This window comes from Sceloporus occidentalis, unplaced genomic scaffold (genome assembly GCF_023333645.1).
Source record: "Sceloporus occidentalis isolate IW3139 unplaced genomic scaffold, rSceOcc1.0.p SCAF_1, whole genome shotgun sequence".
In the NCBI taxonomy this organism is placed as follows: Eukaryota; Metazoa; Chordata; class Lepidosauria; order Squamata; family Phrynosomatidae; genus Sceloporus; species Sceloporus occidentalis.
Genome location: NW_028316981.1, coordinates 92,668,030 through 92,687,496, shown reverse-complemented (window position 1 = coordinate 92,687,496; position 19,467 = coordinate 92,668,030). Strand labels below are relative to the sequence as shown.

Below are 19,467 nucleotides of genomic sequence, written 5' to 3'. Positions count from 1 at the left end.
AGGCTTAGAGAGAAAATTAATTGCATGGTTTCATTGTTAGGCAAGCTAATCTCCATCGAGGTGCAGTAGTTTGAGTGTTGGACTATGACTCTGGAGACCAAGGTTTGATTCCCAGCTCGGTGATGAAACCCACTGGGTGACCTTCACCAAGTCACATGCTCTCAGATTCAGGGGAAGGTAATGGCAAAGCTCCTCTGAACAAATCTTGCTAAGAAAGGTCCATGATAGGGTTGCCTTAAGGTCACCATAAGTTAGAAACAACTTGGAAGGCAAACAACAACAACAACAACAATCTACTTGATGTATCTTGGTTCTTTGTGAGTAGTCCCTGTTAACCCAGTAGAAAAACAGCTGGGGAGCAGCTAAAGAGTTGGGATCTGGAGGCAACTGAAGAAGGGGAGGGGGGTCCTGAAATAGAAGACAATGAAATGGGGAAATGATTTATTTGCTTAGCTCCCAAGCAGCCATGACTTTTTCAAAATGTCAGACCCTCTATGCTTGAAAAGGTGATGTTGTTCCATCATCTATTGTCATATATCTCTTGCTGGGAGTGGGGAATGTGCATTTGCAGTAGATCGGTGTCTACTAGCTGAAATATACATGTAATTCTTTACAAACCTTTAACTTCACTCCTATTAACCTTTAACCAAAAGGCATTTTGAGGGCAAGTGAAGAGGGTACATGTTGATGAGGATAGAAGAAAGAACAAAAAGAGGAAAGATATAGATCGGTGAGAATATTTAATTGAAAAGGCTGTAAACTGAAATCCATGCAACCTTTCTCAACTTGAGCATTTCCAGATGTGTTGAACTCCAGTATGTCCAACTGGTATACTCTAGCTAAGATTAACAACAGAATTTACACCTGTGTGAGAGAGTTAGAGAGTGATGTAGTGGTTAGAGCAACCTTTCTCAAAGTTTTTACCCTGGAGGAATTCTTTAATTTCCAGGTCTCAGAGAAACCCCAAGTTAGAGCGTTAAAATTAGGAGATTCAGGCCGTGTTGCCACTATGATTTAAAGTGAATTGCCCATTGGGTTATATGATTATCGTTCCCATTTGAAACCGTTTCCGATCCTACTGTGATCGATTTCGATCATAATGAAGTGAGGCAAATGCAAAAAACCCCACTCTTTCTTGACACTAGTTCTTTGGTGGTTCTTTTGAAAAGAATTGATTCTGAAGTGTGTTCAACAAGTGGAAACGACGGATCTGAATCACATCATTCTGGAGGGGAGAGACTAATGTCAGAGGGGTGTTTACCATCCCTCCTCAGTTTTTGGTAGATCCACCATCCCCTTCCCTCAGCGCTGCCTTTGTGCTTGTGGTATGACCTATGGGTGGATGACTTAAAACAAAACAAAACAAAACATAAAATTGATAGAAGATTTGATTCATTGGTTTTGCATCTACTTGTAATTACCGTGGCAATCCAACAGTGAGGCAAGTAGTTGCAAAACCAATGAATAAAATCTTCTATCAATTTATTTTAAGGTAGATAGATAGATAGATAGATAGATAGATAGATAGATAGATAGATAGATAGATGATAGGCAGATAGGCAGATAGATGCTGGGCTGACGCTTATGTCACTAATGACACACAGATGATTTGAAGTGGTGCAAACTAGTGGGGACGACAATCATGCCAAAAAAGCAGTGATTACACGGGGATAATGAAAAGATCCACTTTCATAGTGCGAATGACAGACCTTTTGAAATCGATTTACAAACACAGAGAGAAGGCAAATCGCAAAACAGTTTAAATGTAAGTGGGAATGAACCCCTGGGTTTATATCCCCATTCAGTCATGAAACTCACCAGATGCGAGTTTAGACAAATAAGGTATCTCTGAGCCTAACCAACTGCACAGTATTGTTGAGAGGATAAAAATGGAAAGGAGGACAATGTGACCATCTGAGGTCCATGCAGGAAAAGTGGGGAAACAAATAAATAACGATATAAATACCCCTCCCTACACTTCCCTCACAACAGTCTTAATCTCATTGCCATGTGCCTACTATTCCTTCTTTCCTTGCTTGCTTGCTCCTAAGTAAAAGGCATGTGAGATGTGTTCACATTTTCCTCATGTCATCTAGTCTAGCCCTGAAAGTAAGCAACCTCATTTAACAGCAACCAGGAAGCCGTGCTGTGATTTCTAAACCACTCAGCATGAAGTTATGAGAGAAAAACGCCAGGTGGATATTTCTGCATCTATTTTAGCTAATCTATATTTATATACATACAGTTGGGAATGTTCTGAAATAAAACCAAACAAAACCAGTCAGAGAAAGGCAACATCTGAGTCATAAATGACATTAGTTAAATGTCAGGCATCTCAAAGAATGATAATATGCCTACTTGCTGTTGGCTCGGTATTCTGGTGTGCCTCCTATATAATCTGGCATTATTGTCAAATGCTGTTCTGTGCCAGACTGCCTAAAATGGGGTGAAACAGTAATGTCTATTAGATCCATTCCTCCTCTTACCAAAAGATTTACCTGCATCAGCCTCAAGGATAACCATCTTGCTGCACACAGGCAGCAGTCTAATGCTGTGACTCTCAATACAGTAATCTGCAATAAGCAAAACACAGAAATTTCAAGAAAGGGAGTCACATCACAGCATCAAAGCAACCCAGTCTGCACTTCAGCCTATAAATCTCAGAAGAGATATAAACAGACTTGTTTTCACATGCTGGAAAACTTATTCCCATAGACTACAACTACTAGAACACCCCCATCCAGTAAGGCCACTGGATTGTGTGCCTTCTCAATTAAGTACTGGTGGATTCCGGGAGTTTGAGTCCAAACAAATTATCTTCCCAAGTTTTGAACTCTTCAAATCATGGAATTAGAAAAATCCCAAAGACTGTATAAGGTTTATGTATTTGTTATTATTTACAATCAGCTTTGCATGGGTTGAAACAGCCATTTCTAAAATGTATTTAGTGTATTTGCAGGCTTCCTTTTATTTAGAGGCATTTCCAAGGTGGCTAACAATAACATAAATAATGTCATCAATATATAACCAGTGTAAAACCATACCATTATAAATAAATCAACAAACTCACTTTCAGCAGCAAAAACAAAAAACCAAATGGAGGGAAACTCAGCATTTTGAATTGTATCCTGCACCTCAGAAAGGGTAACAGGTGGAGTGCCAAAAAGGCAACGCTATGCTGCTATTGAAATTGGGCTGCCTTTGTTACCACACAGTTCAACTGTTGCTGATCCAATTGTTGCTTCAGGTTCTTTGAAAATAATCTCCGTAATTTAGACAATGAGGGAATAGAAATAGTTAAAGAGTTCTCATACCTTGGATCAAACAGTTATCAGAATGGAGACTGCAGCCAAGAAATAAATAAATTAGGAATGGGAAGGGCAGCTATGAAAGAACTAGACTAGATCCTAATGTGTAAAGATATACAACTGAACACTAAAGTTAGAATCGTCCAAGCCATTGTATTCCCCATTGCTATGTATGAATGCAAGAGCTGGCCAGTGAAAATGATGGAGAAGAGGAAAATCAACTCATTTGAGAAGTGGTGCTGGAGAAGAGGAAGATAACATGGGTGCGTTACAGACCGCCCCTTTGGGGCGGCCTGTAGGCGCACCTTTCCCCGCCGGATCAGGGCCTCAGCGGCCAGAGCGGCAGCTGCTGAAGCCCCGATCCGCCACTTTCCGGGCTGCGGGGAAGCGGCAAAAGGCCCCTTCCCTGCAGCCTGGAAAGGGGTGTCCTTGGGGCTTCAAGCCACAAGGACACCCCGCGGCGGCGGGGAGAAGGAGAAAGGGGCCTCCCCCTTTCTCCTTTGGTCCGCTGGGCGCAGCCGTCTGAAGGCTGCGCCCAGCGGACCAAACCAGGAAGGAGCTCCGAAACGGAGCTCCTTCTGGGGTCATGGAAAGGGTGCCCTAGGCGCCCTGCCACGACCCCAATACGTCACAACCGCGCTGCCTTGTTTGGAGGCGGCGTGGCCGTGACGTATTGATGGTGGCGGCCGTGTGGAATGGCCGCTGCCATTTTGTGCATGCACAGCGCGCACTAGGGTTAGGGTGGTGCGGAAGCACCGCCCCCTCTTAACCTTGTACGCGCTCCGCACGTACTTTTTAGCCCGTCTATAACGGGCCATGGATAGCTTTTTGCAGGTTTTTTTTTCCTCCAAAGGTAAGCCACGTGGTTTGGTGGCTGAGGCTTCCTTGCCGGGGGGGGGTGGGGGGTGGCAGCAGGCCTCCCTTTTGGGAGATCTGCACCATGCCAATATTACTAAGCAACTAATAATATAGCAGCTAAGCCAATAATCAATAAGCCAATACACCTTCTCTGTGTGAACCTAGGGCAGAACTTTGCTTTTTGGCCCAGCTAAAGCAGCTGGAAGGAACCACTACGGAGTGGAGCATCTGTCCATATATTTCACAGGAAACCCACTTATACTCAGAAAAAAACACTGCTCTAAGATCAGCCCAGGTAACCATTTTCACTCTGCATTTTGTTGCATTTAGAATTAAGGATGGCATACACTTCAAGAGACCTGAAGGCATCTTTCTGCTGTAGTGAGTTTGTGTTGTCCAAACCATGTTCTGTGCACTCACTGTGAAAACCCAGCAAAGCTTCTAAACACATACAACCTCACAAAAGCCAATAAAAGTATCTCAACATAAAGAAATAAATCCTTAAATGCAGGAAACTGAGCCTTCCAGTGTGTTTAACTGAATATGTATTTAATATAAACAATTCAGATTGCCTTTGCGTGTGCCTGGAATCCATCTCCTAATTAATGTATGTAGCGCCTTTCATCTACAAAATGCTGTGTATACAGTAATTAGGCTTCACAATACCTCTGAGAGTAATGTAAGATGCTATTAGTCCCATTATCAAGAAGGAGAAATTGAGACTCTAAGTGTTGACATGATTAAGTTGTTCAAATCAAGCCTTAGGAGGAATCCAGTTTATAAAATATCCAGGTGTAAAATGTTGCTGACTTCAGTAAGGCAGTCTTCCCAGCCTTCAAATGAAATTATGATGCAAGGTCAGAGGGAAAGGTCCTTGAATTCACATAAAGGAAATATTCCCTTTTGACTTGGGAAAACTTCACTTCTTTTTTTTGGGGGGTGGGGGAGTCAGGAATAGCCCCAACTAGGAAGAATAAGTGCTGGAAGCATGAGGTTTCAATGGATTGGTCTCCTGTAGCCTCAGATTCTAAATGCTCTACTATGCAAGGTGTTAATTTCCATGGTTCAGTTGCATGGACTCACATCTTCACAAGGTCCCATAGTTATGGAGTGTTGTGCACAGCAGGCAAGACATTAGTCTTTGCATCACTAGTAATCTCTGATCAGAGAAAATTGTAAACAGTTCAGCCAAACCCATCAACATTTAATAGACAATGGCAAACCCTGTTATAACACATGATGAACCCTACAGAGGTGTGAAGCTCAAGTCTGAAAGAAAGGGATGAGCCACAGCTCAGTGTTATAGCACTTGGGTTGCATAGCAAACTGTGGTTTCAGCTGTATCGCTGAGCCACAAACCTAAGCCTGCTCTCAGTTCCTGTACTTTTTATTCACTTCTGTACTGTAGGCAGTTTGTCAGTATTGTATGGCTTTTTCTTCATAAAGCTTTTAGTATGACTTTTGTTAATTATGCATCCTCTGCTCTCCTTTTCATGAAACACTTTAAAGGGTGATGGCTTCTTGTGGATTGGAATCGTGGAGGGGGCAGGAGAAAACACACAGTCCTACTTAGCTCATCACCTTAAGCCTTGCAAAAATCACTACAAAGTACCCTCAGCCAGGATACATGTTACGTGGGGTTTGGCTTCCCCAAGGGCACATTAAAGAATGTAATCTTGCATGCTCCAGCAAGTGGCCCAATTATGTAACCAGACTAGAGTGTTATCTGTCAGCAAATGGCATTACCAATCCAGAGGAGAAATGTGCTGCATTATTCAATGTCTGTGGAGGGGACAGCTTTGACTTAGCTTGGGTCTCCTGTCACCAGCACAACGTACTAATATTTCTTCTGAGAATATTTCAAATGTCTTCAAGAGCATTACCCCCAAACCATTTGGAACAGCACAATGTATTTTTTCTGCAAGTTCAGTAGACAGAGTTTTATTGTTTATTTCTCAACTTAAGGACAAGACATGACTCTGCAATTTTTCAGGCTTGAAGAAGATGCTGTAAGGGTCTGTGGCTTTTTCACTCCATGGGCTGCCAGTCAACACTGTCTGAAATAAAACAGTTGAGTTCTCGTTTGTGGGATTATAACCATTCCTGCAACACATTACTTCAGCCCTCTTTCATCCAGGAAAGGTTGAGGGGATGGGCTGGACAACAAAGAGTGCACTGCACATAGATTATTGAGAGTGACTGGAATTCCTGCTTAGTAAGCATTCTAATGACACAATTATCTATCCTAATCCTAAAAACCCACAATTGTGGTGTAGAATCTCAGGCCAGGGATCTCCAGATAGGACTAGGAAAGAATATTGTCTGAAACCTTAGAAAATTATGGCTTCTACACAGAGTTGACAAAGTATAGGCAAGATTCCTTTGTTCTCAAACCAAGAGGGTACATAAGTGTGCATGTGTGTGTGTATGCATGTGCACCAACCTGCTGAGCTATTTATTAACGAACAATTCTGGATGATATACAATCTGTCTGTATGGAGGACTGACCAAGAGAGTCAGGAACTGATTGTTTGCAACTAATGCAAGTTTTTTCCTCAGATTACTCTGTCTGTATCTAAGAAACTATAGACTTGGTGCACTGTAGATTCCTGCCACTGTGACTCAAGCAATGGAATAGTTGCTTCCATATTTCTGGTCTCTGTTTGTGGGGGAGGCAGTTGAGGTAATTTGGAAAAATCCATTTAGATTATCTTTTAGAGTGGTCAGTTTTAGAGGTGGACTTTGTCTTAATATCATGTGGCGTGTGGAAGGTTTTCAATTTAGCAACCTATCAGCTGATTTGCAATTAAACAAATAAGGCTTAGATCTTTCTTATATAACCTTGATAAAGTTGAAATGGACATTGAAGCTGCATCAGAACTCTTCCAGCAGTATTATGTAGATGTTACATTGAAAATTTGGAACATACAGTGGACCCTTGCTTTATGCGGGGGATCTGTTACAACTCCCATGTAAAGTAAATTCCACGCATGCTCAAGCCCCATTTAGATTAATGGGGTGTGCTCCTGTGCACAGTGCAGCATGTGCACACACCATTAATCTAAATGGGGCTTCCTGTCTGCTTGACCTCAAGTCTGTGTATGGGAAGCCCATGTATGGGGCAGGCCAATTGCATATTTTCTCTGTTGGTGTCTGTATTTCAGAGGAAGAAACTGGCAAGACCACCTCTGAGTATTCCTAGCCTAAGAAAACCCTACGAAGTTCATGGGGTGGTTTCTCCCCCCCCCCCTCCATACTCCTCTTCTCAGCTTTGATCCCTGCCATCTCCAAGTACAGCTGGAGAGACAGTCATTGTAGACAGGGATGGATAATTGGTTGGACTAGAACCCCAATAATGTGGCTGTGCTGGGAAGGACTGGCATATGTTGCTATCTACTACAACTTTAAGGCCACAACTTGCTTGGTAGATAAGTATTATGAGGGAGTTACAAAGATCCAGCAGACTTCTGGCTGCACAACTGCTTTTCTTTGCTTCTCTGTACTTTTTTGTCTTGTTTCTCAGATTTACAAGGCCACGGGCCTTTGTAGAAGATGGGCTGGAAAACTATGGAACCTAGACCTTTGCTTGCTCTAAACCTCTCTCACAGAAGTAACCCTTAAAAGTTTGCTGAAATGGAAAACCACTAATCTGCCTGATAGCATTCAGGGGATCACCACACCATTTTAAAGGCTGCGGCCACCATTTGGGAAACCATTTAAACATTTTCAAATTAAAACTTGACTCATTCCGATGCAGCTATCCTGTGTATTTTGCCCCAGGAGAAGCTACTTGAAAGTTTCTATATGTGTGTTATACTCCACTGGTGCTGGAATTTTGTGAAAGATGCTCAACTAATGGATTGGCTTTGCATTAGTTTCAGATGTACCTGCCACAATAAACAAGTCAACCATGCTTTGATAGATCGACATCAGAAAAATATCTGCATCCTAACTAAGGGACTGTACAGACCGGCACTTTATGCCAGCCTGTACGCATTTACATGGCATGCACCATGATGATGTCCATCGTGCACAGTATCCAAACGGCACTGCACACAAGGGGTGTCATAAGGCCACACCGCAGCCCTTATGGTGTCCCTTCTAGGGCACAAATAGGAGCTGCGTTTCGCAGGCTGGGGGCATGGTGTGCGGCTGCCACATCCCCAACCCAGTGCTTCCAGGGGCGGCACAGAACCACCCCTGAAATGGCTGTTTGTACAGCCCCCATGTTTCTTTTGAATTTAAAACCTCATGTGAATTATTTTAAAGCTGAAAAATGGTTTGCCTCTCCATAAACACAAGGTGGTGTGGCAGAAATCTCTAAAGAATCCTCCAGTTTCCAGCTTCTCTTCCAGCTTCTGTAATTTTTGCAACCATTCCATGTTCTGGCTGGGGTAAGAGCCAACAAATGCTGAACAAGACTTGAATGAGAAATTATTGGAACAGGAGCCATCCAGAAGTGGAATAAGACCTTTGGGCCACGGATCTGAGTTAGCTGCCAGAAAAAAAACAGATGTTATTAAAGCAATGTTCAAGAGAACTGAAATGTACCTCAGCAGAGTGCCAGGAAGAATACAGAGTCAGGAAGTGTTGTCTCTGTTACATGTTCCCTGACATATGCTCTCTCACTTCTTAGGTGCGGCATGCAGCTGAGTGAAGAGTTCTAGGTAAAGAAGAGCTCCAAAGTTTATATCCAAGACCGGTATTAGTTTCTTCTTCAGTGCAGGTGGCAGAATGCTCTTTCTGGACTGGGCTTGAGGAATATGAGGCAGACTCTTGATATTCCATAACTCTACAGGCCAAACCATGGAATATTCACTTTTTTGGATGCCAGATCACAAAACCTCTTGTCCATTTCCCAGACTGCTTCAGTGATCCCACCTGGAGTGCCTCTGGACATTGCAGTTTGTCACTGTAGTGGTCCACAAACCATTAATCTATGGGGTGTGCTCTGGATAGCACCAACTTTTTGTTCAGCACATTCTGTGTGATCTGTGTTGTCTGCGTCATTCTCTGCAGATTCTAATGGACAGCTAGGTCTGCCTTTAAATAGGATGGACAGAACAGGCCATACTTAATGAGGTATTTTTCTTCTTTCCTTCTTCAAGATTCTTCAGTTTCATGACTAGATGTATTCCATTTGCATCACGCCACAGTGTAGGGTAGAGAAATGAGTTACAGTTAAGAAAAACTAATGTGTCATAGATGAACTACAGCATTTTTGGAGGAACAGGAATTGTCACAAATCAGTGACTAGATCAAGGTTTAGCCATTCGGTATGATACCATACCACTGCTGAAAGGCTCTGCACTTGTAGAGCAGATAATTGTTTCCTAGATAATCTTACCACCTTTCTTCATATAATGTGGTTGGTAGCTTACATGCCAGTCAGGCTGTGAACCTGCTCCTCATTTTAAAATGAACTTTGAAGGACCTTTTCAAGCTGCTGAACCCCATTTCCCAAGTAGGTTCAGTCCTTTAGTTCACTTAAAGTTTAGACTAAAACCCAGAATGGATTTGCTCCTCTATGGACATGGAAGTTACCGGATGCCACTGATAATGCACGTGTAACTTATTAGAGTGTGTAATCACTCTTGCTCCTTGTGCTACTTACCCTACAATTGCTTCATCAGTTTCTTATTTTACATTATAGCACAGTTGCAGTCCAAGTTATGGGTGCCTAATACTGTATTATGTATGTGATGTTATGCTTAGGCAATGACAAACAGTTGATACAGATCTCAGGTGAACATTTCTGCCGTGCTCTGCCCCAAACCTATGCCAAATCTCTAGCTGGACACCTGATTTCAAGAACTGACACTACAGTATTATGTCTAGGTGTCCTATGACACTAACCATGCAGACCTAAGTTGATGCCACCTCACCTAGCTTCAAACATACCTGCCTATGTCACCTCTTCCTGTTACTTTTAATCTCTAGTGTTGGCATCTAGCATTCGATTACACAATTTATTCTCCTGGAAGTTTCTCAGCATTTTCATACTAAAGCCCTGACCATTTGGGCTTTCCACTGAGTTTCTGTAGTGAGGTCCAGAATGAGACTCAAGCACAAGATTGGCCTCACCTTTCTGTCTTTCTTTAATTCATATTCTCAACTGTTATCATTGTACCTCATAAGCCAGTGGCCTCACTCTTGAACTCTTTCCCAAGAACACTCAGAAGAAGGTCATATTGTAATACTGTATAGTGGAACTACTGAAGTTATCTGCTACTATGGGGAACTTTGCACATTTTGTTCCAACTTCTGTTTTTTCACACATCTAATCAGTCTACACTTTCATATATGCCTTGAATGGAATCTATGAGATAATTATATGTCCGTTAGAATATCCTCACTGACTTTCAGGTCAGAACAAGTATAAAGAAAATATTTAATTTTAAAATGTAAAGCATTCTTCTTAGCCAGCATTTTGTGTTAATAAATACCACAAGGTTATTATGCATTCTGTCCCCCCTCCCCTTTCCTATCAAAGCAGTCTTATTTGATTGAACAATGTTCCTTAGGAAATCAAAATTAACAATACCAACAGAAAACTGGCTTCCAGCTATATCTTTAGCAAAGTGTCATTTAAAAATGCATGTGTGTCAAAACAAAAAACAAAACCTGTGGCAATCACTAGCTCTCAGAAGAAAGTTGCCTTGAATCCCATTTTGAGAAAAAGGCAGGATATCCAATAGATAAATGGGATACCAGAGTACAAATCTCTTTTCATCCATGGAAACCCGCTGTGTGACCTTGAGCAAGTGATACACTCTCAGCCTCATACAGAAAACAATAGCAAATCTCTGAATAAATATTGCTGAGAATACCTTATCACAGGATTACCATAAGTCATAATTAACTTGAAAGCACATTGTAACAACAACATACTGTCTTATAAGCCAAAGCAATTTTTAGACACAATTACTTTGGAAAAATCACCTTCCTTGTACCAAAAATATTGGGGTCAAAGATAAAATAAAGCAATGTTGTCACATATGGCTACAAGAGTGGTGGTGGGGGTGGGTGGGATTTGAATCTCTGCAAGATCAGTAATGACAATTCTTAGTCTGTCATGTCTGAGGTACCAAGCTAAAACAAAAAGGAAAGCACATTTTTACAGGAAAACTTTAAGAAAAAAAACTCACTTACTCCTGAGAATCCATTATCACTCTGAGCTGCATCCAAAGAAATAGGTTTATATATCCGCAAAGGCTTGTGGGAAATTGAAAACTAGTTACTCTTAAAGGTGCTACTACATTTCTCTTCCAACCCCTCTTCCTTTCTTTTTTTTAATACTCCAAGAGACTACTACCATGGCTACTTTTTTGAAAACTCCTATGTAAAACTTACTTTGTAAACCATATATCATCATATAGATAGTGATGCTGGTGAGGTCACTAGATTTTGGATACATCTATTACAGCTATCATGATTTTTTTAGAAATTTGAAAGGCAATGTTTTATCATCTATCAGCAAAATGCCTCTGAGTAAGATACTTGTGTGCTAGAATCATTAGATGTTCTAACAACAAAGAGAAGACACACTGCCTCCACAGAAGGCACTTGACACAGACATGTGTGAAAAGGGGAAAGGAAGGAATGGAAGGAAGGAGTCATATATCATGTCAGACCATTGGTCCATCTCCCACGGTACTTTAATCTTTTCAGTTAAGCCCTTGTCTCTGTGTACATTTTACTTGTCCTTTTAAAGTGATGTGTATTTTAACAAGTGTATTAAGTAATGTTGTTTGTTAATTGTTGTTCTCCACCTTGATCCTTGGGGAGAGGTGGGTAAGAAATAATAATAATAATAATAATAATAATAATAATAATATCATTAATAGTTGCAGTAGTAAAGTGTAGCAAATGTATTATGGGCCAAATCCACAAAACCATAATCAGTTTGTTAGGTAAAGTACCTCAAGGCTATCTCACGTTTTTGTTGCTGTAGCCTAAAACAGCTCCCTTTCTGGAAGTTGTATGGACAAGAGTAACAAACACTATAATCATAGAATCAAGGAATCATAGGAGTTTATCAGACAAGGGAAATTGGAAGTATAATCCAATGGCAATCCAAACACAATCATGGGGTTTAACGTTATTGCGTGATAGAGTACCACACGCAATTTTGGGCAATGGGAAGTCAGTCTGAACGCAATCATGGGGTTTCACGTTATTGCGTGAGATGTGATCACAACCAATTTCAGGCAATGGCAAGCTATTTTCGGGCAATGGGAAGTCAGTTTGAATGCAATTCAAATTCACATAAATTCACTGAACTAGCGAATTCACGTGAATGCGTCCTGGCCCCACTTTCTTTTCATTTGAAATTAAGAGAAATTCCTCCCGTGTGATAAACTCCATAGAGTTGGAAAAGACCACAAGGGCTATCTAGCCCAACCCCCCTACCATGCAGGAACACATAATCCAAGCACTCCTGTGACAGATGGGCGTACAGCCTCTGTTTCAAACCTCCAAACAAGGAGACTCCACCACACTTCAAGCCAGTGCATTCTACTTTCGAACAGCTCTTACCATCAGTAAGTGTCCAGTTACTTTGGCAATTGCAGAGAGGACTTGCCCTTGCTCACTTATAAATTTGTAAGCTGCTCTGAGAGCCTTTGAAGCTGAGGAGCAGGGTAGAAATAGCCTACATAAATAAATAAATAATCAGGTGCATGGCAGATAATAAGGACCATGCACAGATATTTCTACTGCAAATTTACAGAAGCATTATTTTTATCCCAGAGTTCAACCATGCAAGAGTTCTTCAAAATAATATCGACTGCTATAAAATGATGTTGTATAGTACTTTTCTCCCTTTAGATAAACTGAACCTGAATCCATTTTCCATCTAGATCATGGTCAACAACAGACAACTATTCTAAAACAGGCTGAAGAAAAGAAAGAACTGGATCTCTGACCAAAGAGATATGGGTCAGAATATAATTTAAGCCACTGATCTTTAACCTTCCGAAAATTATTATAGGATTAATGATTGAAATCATACAGCAATCGCTACACAACAGTAGTTAACACTTTGAATTTCAGAATCAATAAATGTAGGTTATCTAGAGAAGCTTCTTAAACCTCAATGGACTGCCATCAGACTTACATTAATCATACCTGAGAGTTCAGATTAAAGTAACAGCTGATCTAAGTACAGGGTTTAGGTCTGAATGAATGAAGTTCATTATGGATATTATATCAACACACACAAACACAAAACGGTAAAAATCAGGACAATAAGGGTTTATGTCCATATAGGAATTACAGGAGACAGAACTCAGAAGAACCAATCTTGACATCTCATTTTAAACAGGTTTCTCAGAAGAAAAGTCCAATAGCTCTGTACAATTAAACATTACCGTAAGTACTCTGCCCCCAATTTTACTGCTTTGGAAACTAGCTCATTCTATTGCACACATTCACAAATATCTGTTGCTGCTATTGTTGCTGTCAGCATAACTGTGCTGTGTTTTGTATTGCTCTGAAGTATACCTGCATTTTTATTGGGACTGACTACCTCATTCTGAGGTCTCTGCTGTGTTTGCAGATACTAGCAAGATACATGCTTAGTTCTGCACATATTCTCTAAAATATATAGAACTGTGTGTAGATCACTGTTGTTGATTTTGTGTGTCATCCACACATTTCATTAAAAACTACACAGATAATATCTACAGGTGAGGTTCTCATGTATAGGGATAGTCTGGGAAAATATGCTTAGCCAGTGATTTGTGTCCTGAAAGTATCAACACATTTATTTTATATCTCAGGATTTTTCAAGGTGTTCCTCCTTGCCACAGTTTCCCAAAAGATGTTCAGAACTGGTATGACATCTATTTACCAAACAAGGTAAATGGCTTACAGGCTGCATGCATCTCCTGCAAGGTTGCCCCTGAAGTGCCTCTCAGTTGCCACCACTGGAGCCACACAGGGAAGGGGGAGAAAATGATCATCACATGCACCTGTTCCCAAGCAGAACAGGGCTCCTGTTAGCCCCCAAAACAGGTGTCAAGAGCCTGACTCTTCTAGCAAACAGGTGTGAAGCTGTAACTCTCTCATAATGTCCTTCTTCCTAATAGAATCTGGAATGCTGGAAAAGAAGGAATATGAGGAGAAACACCCCCATGTACCTCACAATCCCAGCACAATCCTAGGGAGGAAGAAGAAGTCCCCTTCTCAGCAACCCTGAGGAACTTCCCTGGAATCAATAGGAAAGGGAGGATGACAAGCTTAACTTTGGTGTCAGACCAGGATATCGCAGCAGAGTGAATAGAAAACACTTTGTTTGTGTAACATGACACTTTGACTTCTTTTTTAAAAAATGCATTAATAAGATGAAACAGTGTTACTCTTTTTTGCCTGTAATTCACTCCTTTTCAACAGAATGGAACAAAGTTGTCTGTCTATTCCTCATTATTGTTTGTGTTCTGACAATGGCCAAGAGCAGAAAAGCTGGCTTACCTCCAGGGTTTCCCAATTCATGGGGAGAACCTGCTGACCACACCGCAAGCTCACTCAACAACCTGACAACTAATGTGCAGTACACACTGCCCCCATCATGCGGGGAGGAAAGATCTGCCACTACAGAACATTCACAGCTACAAGCCATGCCACACCATTAATTTTTTCCACTTTCAGCTGCAAATGGCTGCACATGAGTGCATGGATGCTCCACCAGCAGCAGCCAAACACTTCCCCATCCCACCTATCTGCCAGCCCACTGGATGGTCCACATGACTGGTCTCTTGATCGCACGACTGATACACTGCCCATTACGGCACATTGGTGCACTCAGTGACACACTGATATAGCACGATCCCTTTCTTCCCTGCTCCCCCAATTTATTAATGTGTTTATTAAATCCACTGTATTGTTGGTAACCTGACGTGTTTGTCATCATTTTGCTCCACAGGGTGTGTAATGGTTTGATGGTGCAGCTAACCACCAATGTGCTTATGCAATTAATTCACAGGCAGGTGACAAAAAAAATATGACCATCAATGGTGCCAGCAGCTTGACTGGACCCTCCCAGCTCTGCACTGGTACACATACAATAATTTTGACTACATCATGAAGCTATCAAAACTGAACAAACATCTACTTCCAAATATTAAACCCCTATTTTGGGACTTAAAGATGCACAATGCTCAGTTAAGAAAAGCAATCAATTTGAAATACAATGCAGTACAATTTGAAATACAATTATAGCTGTCCTTACCGAGACATAATTATGCAACAACATCTATATAAAACTAGCATGAAGTGGCTTAATCCCTCAATGAGAAATGAAACATCTTGTCTTTCTAAACACCCCTGTTCCCATTAGGAGTGTGTGAAAAATGGTCAGTTTCATTCCCATTGCATTTCTCAGAATCCCTCCAAACATCTGTCCCCATTCCATTTTTGGTTCCTAGGGATTATAGTTTGTGCCAAACCAATGCAAATGTTCATAAATTTCATGGATGAAAATGTTACTCATTCTAAAGCCACTTTATGTCCCAGTTTGGGGGGAGAAGAAGCAAATAAATTAAATAAAATGTGGTATGATTTTTTTTTCTTACATACTCATATTTGTGTGCATTTTTCTATGGAAATGCATGTTTGTTCATGTTTTTATTTTTTTTTATATTGTGCCCGTTCTTAGAGCATAGGTTTGTGGTGTATACATTATTTTTTTCCTTTCAAAACAAATTGCAGGTCTCTGAAATGAAAGCCTTTCCAGGGCACCACGTGTCCTCCACCACTACCATTCTTTTCTGCCCCTCATTTACACACAGGCATGGCCTAGTGGTTTCAGTTCAGGGTTCAATTGCCAGCTCAGCCATGAAACCCACTGGGTGACTTTGAGCAAGTCAGATAGCCTCAGGGAAGGCAATGACAAACCTCCTCTGAACAAATTTTCCCAAGAAAAACCCATGATAGGGTAGCCATAAATTGGAAATGACTTGAAGGCACACCACAATAATAATGTTGATGGAATGCCAGTTCATTCACATCACGCATAATATCACTGCTGACTGTACACTTTCACTAGTGGAGTTTAGAATTAAACGAATCATTAGGAAGACATGGAAGTTACTCTGCTGTAATATTAATTACTACAGCTGTGCATCTGCTCACAGTAGACGATCTTTGACAGGACAGCTTGTAAAGAACTCACATCATACCAAATCGTCATAAAAAAACTATGAAATAATTATTCACATCAAGATTATCATCAAAATACAAAATTTGGAAGCATTTTAAGTATTTATATTTTTTTTTATAATTTCACAATGGAGTATTCCATAGATCTACCATAAAATGCCCTAGTTACATTTATATATATTTACATGAATATAAATATATCAGACATAAATGCAGTTGTCTCCAACCCTAGGATGATTCAAAAATCCATCTCCTCTCTGTTCTCTGAGAACAGCTGATTTAATCTAAATCAAATTTTGTTTCTGGAAAATTATGTCTGAACTGAGACTGTACTTGTCATGATTTCATTTCCAACGAGTGTTTCAAAGCTAAATTAAAAACTCTGCTTAACTGTGATCTACAAAGGTGGCGTTTTAATCAGATTATTCAAATACCACAATTTTTGCGCAAGTGAACTAAGGCTGATATCTGGGGTATGCTATGTACAACATTATGCATGTCTATACAAAAGCAAGCCTCACTGTATTCAATGACACTTTTTCCCAGATCAGTGTGTAAAATATTGCTTAAGGTAAATGCTACTTTAGGACATAAATCAAGGGGTATCTTGTTTGCTGCTTCATTTTCCTTTTAGTACGAACTGTTGGATCTGCTTACCTCACTAATGCCCCTGAGAGAACAGTAGATCTTACTACAAGTAAAGTTGTGAAGAAGGGACCTGGTAAAGCTAGCACTTCAGAACTAAAGAGTGGATACTGCTCCACATGGACGGAGCTACAATATTTGGAAAGAAATTCTTCTTGCACCATATAGTAAATGGCAATCCTTCAAGATAAACTGTGGCCCTTAAAAGGCAAAGAGGAAGGAGAGACCCAATCTGCAACTTTTAATTCTACACAGCAATAAGATTAGCAGCCGGCTTCAGCAACTTAAGAAATTGATTGCCTCCCAAAGATTTCCCTGGATTCAATAAACGCTACAGATTTTCCCAGTCACATACAGTTCAGAAGGGGGGGGGGGGGTTCCCCGCAGAGAATACAGGCGAGTTCAGCCTCATTCATCTCACCTTCCCTTTCCCCACAAACTAGTCCCCGTTGGCTTGTCTTTCCTAATCCACTCTGGGCTTCAAACACCAATCAATAGAGAAGGGCGTCATTACATGAGAAGCCTGCCAGTGTGCAATGCCAGAGAAGGCTAAGTGGCCCATATCCCTAAGGGCCCTCCATACCATCTCCTGGCTGTGAGAGAGCCATGTGTCCACCAGCCTAACCTGAAGGCTTCTCAGCCCTTCTGATTTCAAAAGCTAAGAGGGGTCAGAGCTGCTTAGGAATGGACAGGGACCACCAGGTGTGCCTTTGTGTGTGTGTTGCGTGCCTTCATGTCATTTCAGATTTATAAAGACCTAAGGCAGAGGTGCTCAACCTTTGCTCCCCAGCTGTTTTGGACTTCAGCCCCAGAAGCCTTTGCCAGCATGGCCAATGATGAGGGAATCTGGGAGGTGAAGGTGAAAACTTCTGGAGGACCAGAGGTTGAGAACCACTGACCGAAGGTGAAGCTGTCTGTAGAGAGATCTTAACTAACTGAAAAAAAGAAATTGGCCGCAGGAGCTTTCCTAGGCTTCGGCCCCTTTCCTCAGATGCCTTTGGTGGGTGAACCTCTCCTGGGGTTTTCTTGGCAGGAGTCTTCAGAGGGGGTTTGCCCACTGCCATCCTCTGGGAGGGTCTGAGAGGGTCACCCACTGGGCCTCAGGGCCAAGGAAGGAGCTGAGCCCCGCTGCTCTCCAGTCTCCCAGCCCAACACTCCGACCACTCCCCAGCCAGCCACAGACGCCCTCCCTGGCGCCCCGGAGAGCTGCTGATGCTGATGCTGCTGCTGCTGCAGTCAACGGGGGCTAGATGGAGCCAGCCATCTGAGTCAGTAACACACAACATACACACAACACATTGCTGGGGCTGTTGTGTGCCTTCAACCCGTTTCCAGCTTGTGGCGACCCAAGGCGGACCTATCACGGGGTCTCCGAGGCGGGTTGCCATCGCCTTCCTTCCCCCGAAGAGGCTGAGAGAGCGTGACCCGCCCCAGAGTCACCTGAGGATGGGTTTCCCAGGGTCCCCAGAGCCCAACACTCCAGACACTCCAGGGACCCCGAGCGCTGGCCAGGCCAGTGCCCACCAGAGCCGCCTCCTCTTGATGGCCGGGGAAGGCGGAGGGAAGGAAGCCCCACTGCCCCGCAGCCTCCGGGGGACCAAGGAGGACCAGCACCTTCCCGAAGACCAAGAACAAGCTCCCCCCGCCGCTTCCTAGAGACATGGCAAGCCCTGCTTGCAAGAGCAATGCAAAGCCTGGGAAAGAGGGCGGGCTGGAGGACAGGGCCCTGGGAAGGAGGGCGCCTGGGCGCCGGGGGCCCGCTACTCACCGGGGCTGCTGCTGCTGCTGCTGCTGCTCTCCCCTCCCGGGCGTCCGACCGCCCTCCTCCTCCCGCCCCGCGCAGCCAGGAATGGATGGGCTTCCCAAGAGAAGGCGAGGAAGGAGGCAAGAGGGCAGCCGCCCTGAGCGGGGCCAGCTCCTCCCAACCAGGCAGGTGCCCCCGCCAGGTGCCAGCCTTGCCAGCCCTGGCTGTGCCCTCCGCTTCCACCGCTGCCAGCCTGACTGAGCCAGGAGGAGGAGAGGCACCAGCGCCGCCGCCTGGGCACTGCCTGCTTGCAGCGCAGAGAGAGAGAGGAGCTGCCCGGGGGAGAGGGAGGGAGGGAGGGAGGGAGGGGGGCTCCTCCCTCGGCCTCCTCCTCCTCTTCCCGCCTTTCCAGCCAGCCCCCTCCTCCTTTGCCGGACACCTCCTCCATGCCTGCCTTCTGCCCCGGAGGGGTTTGGAGCAGGACTAAGAAGACGCAGGGCTCTCCGTCTCCTCCATTTTTCTTGCAGGTCCTCCATTTAGCGGTGCTTTTTCCTCAGGGCGACCAGGCGTCCTCTTTTTCCAGGACGTGCCCTCTATGTCTGCCTTTTGCCCAGGAGAAATGCCCTCTTTTTCGAGCATGACTAAGGAGCATGAATTAACATTTCTATAAGGGGTTGTAGCTTTTATTTTGGAACATCCTCCATTTTTCTTGGAGGTCCTACATTTAGCGGTGCTTTTCCCTCAGGCGACCAG

At 42.9% G+C, this 19,467-nt stretch overlaps 1 protein-coding gene across 1 annotated transcript in view; it reads right to left on the bottom strand.

The window, feature by feature from the left end:
• Positions 1-18,816, bottom strand: part of RASGEF1C (RasGEF domain family member 1C) — a 152,057-nt gene extending 133,241 nt beyond the window's left edge. The window contains exon 1 of the mRNA XM_089502620.1: positions 18,739-18,816. The gene's annotated coding sequence lies outside the window, so the exon portion shown is untranslated. The remainder of the gene's footprint in view (positions 1-18,738) is intronic.
• Positions 18,817-19,467: the final 651 nt, after the last annotated feature.